The sequence below is a fragment of the Scylla paramamosain genome, unplaced genomic scaffold (assembly GCF_035594125.1).
Source record: "Scylla paramamosain isolate STU-SP2022 unplaced genomic scaffold, ASM3559412v1 Contig52, whole genome shotgun sequence".
NCBI lineage: Eukaryota > Metazoa > Arthropoda > Malacostraca > Decapoda > Portunidae > Scylla > Scylla paramamosain.
Window position 1 is genome coordinate 195,001 of NW_026973717.1, and position 10,000 is coordinate 205,000.

Here is a 10,000-nt window from a genome sequence, read left to right on the forward strand (position 1 = left end):
AGAATTTGTGCGCATTTTGCATGTGTTTTTTGAGTGTCTTTGGGTGTTCTTGACAAGCAGACACTAACTAAATATATCAGATTTTAATTTTAACCACCCAAAAGAGTCTTTCCTTCACCACTCCCAGACACTGAAATATATCAGATTTTAATTTTAACCACCCAAAAGAGTCTTTCCTTCACCACTCCCAGACACTGAAATATATCAGATTTTAATTTTAACCACCCAAAAGAGTCTTTCCTTCACCACTCCCAGACACTGAAATATATCAGATTTTAATTTTAACCACCCAAAAGAGTCTTTCCTTCACCACTCCCAGACACTGAAATATATCAGATTTTAATTTTAACCACCCAAAAGAGTCTTTCCTTCACCACTCCCAGACACTGAAATATATCAGATTTTAATTTTAACCACCCAAAAGAGTCTTTCCTTCACCACTCCCAGACACTGAAATATATCAGATTTTAATTTTAACCACCCAAAAGAGTCTTTCCTTCACCACTCCCAGACACTGAAATATATCAGATTTTAATTTTAACCACCCAAAAGAGTCTTTCCTTCACCACTCCCAGACACTCAAATATATCAGATTTTAATTTTAACCACCCAAAAGAGTCTTTCCTTCACCACTCCCAGACACTCAAATATATCAGATTTTAATTTTAACCACCCAAAAGAGTCTTTCCTTCACCACTCCCAGACACTCAAATATATCGGATTTTCCTTTCACCCACCCAAAAGAGCCTTTCCTTCACCCTCCTCCCTTAACAAAAGTCCAAATTAATATTGTCAGCTTTTTGTGAGAGAGAGAGAGAGAGAGAGAGAGAGAGAGAGAGAGAGAGAGAGAGAGAGAGAGAGAGAGAGAGAGAGAGAGAGAGAGAGAGAGAGAGAGAGAGAGAGAGAGAGAGAGAGAGAGAGAGAAAGTTCGTATATCAATATGCATTTCCTTTTAATCATAAATTTCGTGGACATTCTCAAAACACACAAAACATTTTTAGCATCATAAACACTATATAACAATACATAAACATAATAATAATAAGATAAACCATCATCAACACCACAAACACCATCAGATCTGCAGCCAATGAGAGCCACACACTATACAACCAAAGCCATTTCGTCAGCCAATGAGGGAACTTTCTCGTGTCTCGGCAGGAGGTCTGATCGCGTGTGTGCAGGCAGACAGGTGGAGAGGTAGACATAATAATGAACTTTTTTTAAATGAATGAATCTGTGACTGGTCTACCAAAGGAGTGGAAGAAGATTGTAGAGATAAGGAAAGAAATTAACACATAAGTGAGAAGATATAAATTTTGAACACTTATAATTATGTCTACCTTCTTTTCTCTGTCACCAAAACATGAACAGGTACTTACCACCTCTAATGGACACCACTTCACTGAAAAAAAACAAAAAGATAAGATACTCATTTACTCAGCAACTAAAAAAAATAAATAAAATAGATTTGACAATATTACGGGTCATTGTTACTCCTGAAGAACTGGGGTCCTGGGCTACCTTGTATGAATTCTTAGTTCTGCATGAAATGTCAGCATTGTCTCTCTGGCAACTCATAGTGAGACAGTGACTGAGTGAAAGAGATTGGTGAATATATAAATTGAAAAAACTGAATAGGTTAATATCAGGGACGTTCCGAGACGTCTCCGCCAGTTTTTCTCATCCCCCCAGCTGCTAACTCTGTACAAGGGCCTTATCCGTCCATGTATGGAGTATGCTTCACATGTCTGGGGGGGTTCCACTCATACTGCTCTTCTAGACAGGGTGGAATCAAAAGCTTTTCATCTCATCAACTCCTCTCCTCTAACTGACCGTCTTAAGCCTCTCTCTCACCACCGCAATGTTGCATATCTAGCTGTCTTCTACCGCTATTTTCACGCTAACTGCTCTTCTGATCTTGCTAACTGCATGCCTCCTCTTATCCCATGGCCTCGCTGCACAACACTTTCTTCTTTCTCTCACTCCTGTTGTACTACTCACCTGTTGTAGTAGTAGTAGTATTTAGCAGTGGTGACTGTTGTGATGGTTGTACTAATACTATTTTAGATTCATTGCTGCTAATTCTTCACAGTTCAATTACTTGCAAGGGTTCATGCGTGTGAGTGAGAGGTTATCTGAAAAGAAAAAGATTAATTTATATATGGTTTTTAAATCACACACACACACACACACACACACACACACACACACAGAGAGAGAAACCAGTGAAAATCAAGAAAAACCTAGACCAAAACACAATTACATAATTACATATCAACAAAACAACAATAATAACAATAGTAATAATAATGAAAATAAAATAATAATAATAATAATAGTAATAGTAGTAATATTAATAATAATAATAATAATAATAATAATAATAATAATAATAATAATAATAATAATAATAATAATAAATGTAGGCAGATGATGGTCTTCCACTAGTAGTAGTAGTAGTAGTAGTAGTAGTAGTAGAGAGAGAAAGAGAGAGACATTTACATATTGGTTACTGTCCTCATGAAAACACATTAAATTATCTCTCTCTCTCTCTCTCTCTCTCTCTCTCTCTCTTAGACAACAATGTTTATTTGTAAATCTTTGGTCCATCTTATCTGGCAAAATTTCATTAATCTGCCACTATATCTAGCCAAACACGGTTCTAATCTAACGTTCGTAAGCTCCGTGACGATATATGGACGTATCCAAGCCACACAGTAAATGATATAACGAAATATTGATGAAAAATACAAAAAAATCTTATTATTTCATATAACTCAATATTTCACGGTCTTAATTAAACCAAACCTCCCTGAGTATAGTGCACACACACTCCTGGATAACATTTATATACGCTTAAACCTCCACAGGGAATTTTAAAGGCAGAATTTTTAGTTATAATATCGTAATGTACCTCACGTCACCTCACCAGGCAGGGTTTTCATGGCACCAGCTGTTACACTATATCTCAATATTTCACGGTTCTAACTCGTCCTTACCTGGTCAAATATAACATTTATAGCACCAAGGACAAAATATCAGTGAAGTAACACCGCAAGTGATCTACAAACATCACAAATTAAGTGTTAATAAGAGCACCACGGACAAACAGCGGACATGAACCAGCTGACCTAACCCTTTCTCTGAACATCGACCATATTTCCAGTCTCCGCTTATTTATATGACACCCACTTCGTTACATGGCTTTTAAGGTCTTGGCAAGGTTACCTGTTGATCATATATCTTATAAATTACCTGGTTATGGTCGTGAAGGCTGAAGTAATGTGAACACTTCTGCGACTCTCCACCGTCTGTCCACAAAATGGCCGAGGTAGGGGGAGGAGCCCTATGAGTATCCGTTGTATTGAGAGAATTCTAATATTTCTTTTATTTCCGAGTCTAAGTTAGATTTTATGATTTCTAAAAATGTTGAATTGTTTTTAAAGACGTTTTTTTTTTTTGAGAGAGCCTTTACAATACCATATATTTGGGTTTTTTTCTAATTTATATAAGGTCAAGTCATGTATAAATAACACGTGAAAATTATCGATTGCCTCCATTTCCATATATTGTTAAAATACCTTAATTAACAAAATAACACAAAAAAATTGTAATAACCCATACTAAAAAGTCGATTCTGATTTAGAGCCGAAAAGTAAACAAATTCAAAAAATGCCAACTGAGAAATTTGACACTATATATTTCTAAAAGCTTAAAAAAGAATAATCTAATACAAAAAAAAAACGATAAAATATTAAATATATCTAAAAAAAAAAGAAAACATATATTGCAAGTTGTAGCCGAAGACGAAATTGAGGCAACGAATGTAATTTTGTAAACAAACTGACTTTAAAAGCTCAAATACGTCAAAATGATTATTTATGCCCTATGCTGGTAGATCCTGCGTCTTACTGAGCTATTAAGCCCACATGTACCCTGAAATACTGCAAAGTAGGCCTGAAACAAGAGGCTACATTCTGATTATATTTGGGTAGGCTTACTGTAGAGAAAGCCTGTTATCAAGCTTTTCGTCTCATCAGTTCCTCTCCTCTAACTGAGTGTCTTCAGCCTCTCCCTCACCACCGCAGTGTTGCATATCTATCTGTCTTCTACCGCTATTTTCATTCTAACTGTTCTTCTGATCTTGCTAACTGCATGCCTCCCCTCCTTCCATGATCTCCCTGCACAACTTTCTTTCTTTTACCACTATTCTGTCCACCTCTCTAATGCAAAAGTTAACCAGTCTTCTCATTCTCTCACTCCTATTCTGTCTACCTCTCTAATGCAAGAGTTAACCAGTATTCTCAATCATTCATCCCTTTCTCTGGTAAACTCTGGAACTCCCTGCCTGCTTCTGTATTTCCACCTTCCTATGACTTGAATTCCTTCAAGAGGGAGGTTTCAACACACTTATTCATCAATTTTTGGTCACTGCTTTGACCCTTTTATGGGACTGACATTTCAGTGGGCTTTTTTTTTCATTAGATTTTTGTTTCCCTTGGCCAGTGTCCTTCCTACATAAAAAAAAAAATATATATATATACAGCAATATCTGTTTACTCCTTCCTGTGACACTCTCTCACTGTAGGAGGTTTCAAAAGAGTATAATGTTAATAACTATAGATTTATTCAACAAATAACTGGTATACAAAAGTCTTGGTTTACAATAAATAAACAGAAATATTAATAAAATTGTGCTTTTTTTGTTAATTCATGGGAAATATTAAACAAACATCTATAATTCACAGTATACTAACAAACAAACAAACACACACACACACAATGACAATTACAATAAATTCCAAGCCTATCACATGTACAGGGTCACGGCTGGCCAGACGACCTCATGTCACCTCATATCACTTACATAATGAAATAGAGAGCCACTCCCCCCTCTGTCTCACCAGCCAAGCTTATCTGTCTGGGAGAAAAGTGTCAGTATGCATGTCGATATAACAAATGTTGAAATATTGCACAAATTATTATATATTACCCACCCTGACCCCCCTAGTCTACTCGTCATTCATACAGCTTCCTCACCCACCCCCCCCCTCTCTCTAGTATGCTATAGGTACCCCCCCTTCTGCTACCGGCACCTGATATATATTCCTATTTTTATTTATTTATTTATTTACCCTCAAATTTTTTTATTATTTATTTTTTTATTATTACAGCTTCCTCACCCACCCCCCCCTCTCTCTAGTATGCTATAGGTACCCCCCCCTTCTGCCATCAACCCCCCCCCCTTAAGGTACCCCCCCCTGATAAATATTCCTATTATTTATTTATTTATTTATTTATTTACCCTCATTTTTTTTATTATTACTAATATCAAATTTTCTTATTATTACTAATATCAAATTTTCTTATTATTACTAATATCTATGCTCTTATTTATTTATTTAACTAATTAACCTAACCTAAAAAAAAAACTGCACACACACACACGCACGCACACACACACACACATACACACACTCACTCACTAGCCAGTATCTTACCAAAATACTGGCTAGACATACATACATACATACATACATACATACATAATCCCCAGATCTCTTACCAAAGATCTGGGGATAAAAAAAAAAAAAATATCTATATAACACTATATATATATATATACCCCCCTTGCCCCCCCCACCAAAAAAAAAAAAAATAAAAATATCATTCATACGTCCCACCACCACTACCACCACTACCACCACTACAAAAATAACATACTAATAATTCAACATGCCATACAAACCCAGATTATAAAGAAATAAACTTTCAATATAATCTGAGTTAAACATTCATACACCCTGTCAACCTAATCCTATTAATAACCCTTTCTATGCCTCACTTAACCCTTTGATATATACTCCTGTCATCCTATTAATAACCCTTTCTCTCTCTCTCTCTATGCCTCACTTAACCCTTTCATATATACTCCTGTCATCCTATAAATAACCCTTTCTCTCTCTCTCTCTATGCCTCACTTAACCCTTTCATATATACTCCTGTCATCCTATTAATAACCCTTTCTCTCTCTCTCTCTATGCCTCACTTAACCCTTTCATATATACTAACTTAAAACCATCTTCTATATTAATCTGTGTTAAATATTATATCATTCTGACCTGCCACCTAGATACTTACTTAAAACCCTAAAAAAATATAAGCTAATCCTATTAATATCTGTCCTTCCCCTCTCCCTCTCTCTCTCTCTCTCTATGCTTCACTTAACCCTTAACTAACCTAAACCATCTTCTATATTAATCTGTGTCAAATATCCTAACATTATGGCCTACCACCTATATATTTATACCAAAAAAAAATTCACACACACACAACCAAAAAAAAGACACGTACACACAGATGCACGCACACAGACGCACGTGCACAGACGCACACAGCACAGACGCACACACAGACGCACACACACACAGACGCACACGCACAGACGCACACACAGACGCACACACACACAGACGCACGCACAGACGCACACCGCAGATAGCTATCCCCAGACCCCCTCCCCCCCCCCAAAAAAAAATATATATACAAAAAAACACAAAAAAACAATACTCCCCTTGTTTGGGTGAAGATCTGCAACACTGCAACACTGCAACACTGTGATGGAAAAACTTGTAATTACTAAGCTAGCTTCTGAGAGGGAAAAAAAAAGGTTATTTTAAGTGGATTAAGAGATGGACACATTCATAGGAAAAGTGGAACATCTGTGGTTGGAAATGAGGTATAATTAGTGGAGGAAAGTCTCATAGGAAAAGGTGGAGGACTTGTGGATGTAGGTATAATTTGTGGAGAGGAGACATGGAGGAGAGGAGGGATACCATTAAATTAAGATGGAAATTTGTGTCATCTGAAAGTGTCGTCATTGTACAAGTAATCACTAATATATATATAACAAATATATCCACCAGTTTATAGTAACAGAACACAAGACTTACCGTGAGCCCCGCCGGACTTCAAGGTGAGCTAGCTGTTAGGGAGACAGGGAGAGAGGGAGAAGAGGGAAAAACATTAGTTCACAAACCTCCCTCCTTCATTTGGGTATTAAAATACATTAGGAATAAATTATTTCACTCACTCCTACAAACTCAAGGAATGAATGAATGATTTTTTACAAGAGTACTCTCCCTTAACACACAAATTAATTAATCAATCAATGAATGGGCAAAAAATAACAAATTTAATACACTTTTTCACATTAATTTTGACCTAAAGAAATTATTACTTAACTCAATCTTGGAGTGAGTGACAATTTTCTCTTAAATCAGAATGTTGACTTGACCAAACATTTAAAAAAGACACACACACACACACACACACACACACACACACACACACACACACACACAAAAAAAATAAATAAATAAAATAAGAGGCTAGGATGCACTGGGAGAGGCTGGGATGCACTGGGAGAGGCTGGGATGGACAGACACACACACACACACACAGAATAAAAAATACATAAATTCTGAAAAAACAAATTAACGTAACAGGTCAGAAAGACACTTACCACACCCGCAGTTGTGACTCAACCCCACGCTTGAGAGTCCTGGGGCTTCTCCCACCAACAGCTTGACGAGAAGGAAGGAATGGGTCAGGTTAGGTTAGGTTAGTAAGGAAGACAGGCCCCCAATATAAGTAACCTAACTGAATCTAACCTAATATATCAGAATAAGGTAGGATATAAGAGGTTGGTTGGAGTGACTCGCAGATGTACGCACCTCTGAAAAAGACGAGAGAAAGTCCTCATTAGTTCGGCTCAAAATTTGTACTTTATTCATGTTTTTTTTGCTTATTTTCATTTTATCAAGCAGTATATGTCAAGGTTCTGGCTGTCACAGTACATCACGTCTGGCCAGCCCATACATGTGGAATACAATCAATAATATACACAAGATTGCTTTATAACACACAAACACACATACAGTAACTATATTGATAATTAATTTGCAAGCAGGCAGGCAGATACTTCACAATTAACATTAATTCATACACACACACACACACACACACACACACTCACAGTATCCACAAGTATAACTGACTACATTGATCATTTTAACTGGTAGGCAGACAGACAGACAGACAGACAGACAGACAGACAGGAGGAGGAGGAGGAGAACAAATGCTGATAATTATTCCTGATTACACAAGGATGACATAGGAAGGATGACTGGACACTATTGTACCTCAGAAGGGTGACTAAGAGGGGGTCAGGTGGAGGTCTTCAAGTGGTACAGGGGACACAACAAGGGTGACTAAGAGGGGGTCTGGTGGAGGTCTTCAAGTGGTACAGGGGACACAACAAGGGTGACTAAGAGGGGGTCAGGTGGAGACCAAGTGGTACAGGGGACACAACAAGGGTGACTAAGAGGGGGTCTGGTGGAGGTCTTCAAGTGGTACAGGGGACATGACAAGGGTGACTAAGAGGGGGTCTGGTGGAGGTCTTCAAGTGGTACAGGGGACACAACAAGGGTGACTAAGAGGGGGTCTGGTGGAGGTCTTCAAGTGGTACAGGGGACACAACAAGGGTGACTAAGAGGGGGTCTGGTGGAGGTCTTCAAGTGGTACAGGGGACACAACAAGGGTGACTAAGAGGGGGTCTGGTGGAGGTCTTCAAGTGGTACAGGGGACACAACAAGGGTGACTAAGAGGGGGTCTGGTGGAGGTCTTCAAGTGGTACAGGGGACACAACTAGGGTGACTAAGAGGGGGTCTGGCTGGAGGTCTTCAAGTGGTACAGGGGACACAACAAGGGTGACTAAGAGGGGGTCTGGTGGAGGTCTTCAAGTGGTACAGGGGACATGACGAGTAACAAAATCTCTCTCTCTCTCTCTCTCTCTCTCTCTCTCTCTCTCTCTCTCTCTCTCTCTCACACACACACACACACACACAACATTAAGGCAATATTAGACACAAGGTTCGAATAACAAGCACAGAGAGGCACAGCTTGCGGCAAATTCTTCCATGACAGTGTTGCCGCTGAACTGACAGGCCGAGTGGGGTTAGGTGGGTGACCTGTCTGGTGACCCATACGACTCAACACGTGACTCTTGACCTCTTGACCTCTTGACCTTCAGTATGCCAGCACTCATCCCACACCTGTCTGTCTGTCTGTCTGTCTCGCATCATCGCACTTCTTAAATCTGAAAGAAATATTTACTGTTAGTCATCTGCAATGTATTTTTTTTTACAGTTTTTTTTTCAGAATATTAAGTTTCTGAGTGTGTGTGTGTGTGTGTGTGTGTGTGTGTGTGTGTGTGTGTGTGTGTGTGTGTGTGTGTGTGTGTGTGTGTGTGTGGTGTGTGTTTTGAGGCATTTTCTTGGTGTTTTAATTGTCTTAGATAAATATAACCAGTTTTTTTTTTTATCAATTATCTTTTCCAATTGTTACTCATCAATCTCTCTCTCCCCCTCTCTCCCTCTGTCTCTCTGTCTCTCTCTCCCTCTCTCTCTCTCTCCCCCTCCCTCTCTCTCTCTCTCTCTCTCTCTCTCTCTCTCTCTCTCTCTCTCTCCCTCTCCCTCTCTCCCTCTGTCTCTCTCTCTCTCTCTCTCTCTGTCTCTCTCTCTCCCTCTGTCTCTCTCTCTCTCTCTCTCTCTCTCCCTCTGTCTCTCTCTCTCCCTCTGTCTCTGTCTCTCTCCCTCTGTCTCTGTCTCTCTCTCCCTCTGCCTCTGTCTCTCTCTCCCTCTGTCTCTGTCTCTCTCTCTCTCTCTCTCTCTCTCTCTCTCCCTCTGTCTGTCTCTCTCTCTCTCTCTCTCTCTCTCTCTCTCTCTCTCTCTCTCTCTCTCTCTCTCTCTCTCTCTCTCTCTCTCTCTCTCTCTCTCTCTCTGTCTCTCTCTCTCTCTCTCTCTCCCTCTGTCTCCCTGTCTCTCTCTCTCCCTGTCTCTCCCTCTCCCTGTCTCTCCCTCTGTCTCTGTCTGAATGCATTATTAATATTCCTGAGCTGAGGTAAAGACTACTTCTGGTGCCATTTGTCTCACCT

General features: G+C 39.1%; 3 long non-coding RNA genes across 3 annotated transcripts in view; 1 reads left to right on the top strand and 2 right to left on the bottom strand.

Annotated features, from left to right (window-relative positions):
- Window positions 1–3,356, bottom strand: part of LOC135098263 (uncharacterized) — a 10,434-nt gene extending 7,078 nt beyond the window's left edge. Inside the window, exons 1-3 of the long non-coding RNA XR_010266759.1 lie at window positions 3,259–3,356; window positions 2,005–2,138; window positions 1,383–1,405 (exon numbers count right to left, since the gene is read on the bottom strand). This is a non-coding gene — a long non-coding RNA (uncharacterized LOC135098263). The remainder of the gene's footprint in view (window positions 1–1,382; window positions 1,406–2,004; window positions 2,139–3,258) is intronic.
- Window positions 3,357–7,561: 4,205 nt separating this feature from the next.
- Window positions 7,562–8,913, top strand: LOC135098248 (uncharacterized). Its single transcript, XR_010266754.1, has 2 exons — window positions 7,562–8,686; window positions 8,744–8,913. It is a non-coding gene; the product is annotated as an uncharacterized LOC135098248 (long non-coding RNA).
- An 87-nt stretch (window positions 8,914–9,000) lies between these two features.
- The window catches only part of LOC135098247 (uncharacterized), a 3,028-nt gene continuing 2,028 nt past the window's right edge, over window positions 9,001–10,000 (bottom strand). Inside the window, exon 4 of the long non-coding RNA XR_010266753.1 lies at window positions 9,001–9,163. This is a non-coding gene — a long non-coding RNA (uncharacterized LOC135098247). The remainder of the gene's footprint in view (window positions 9,164–10,000) is intronic.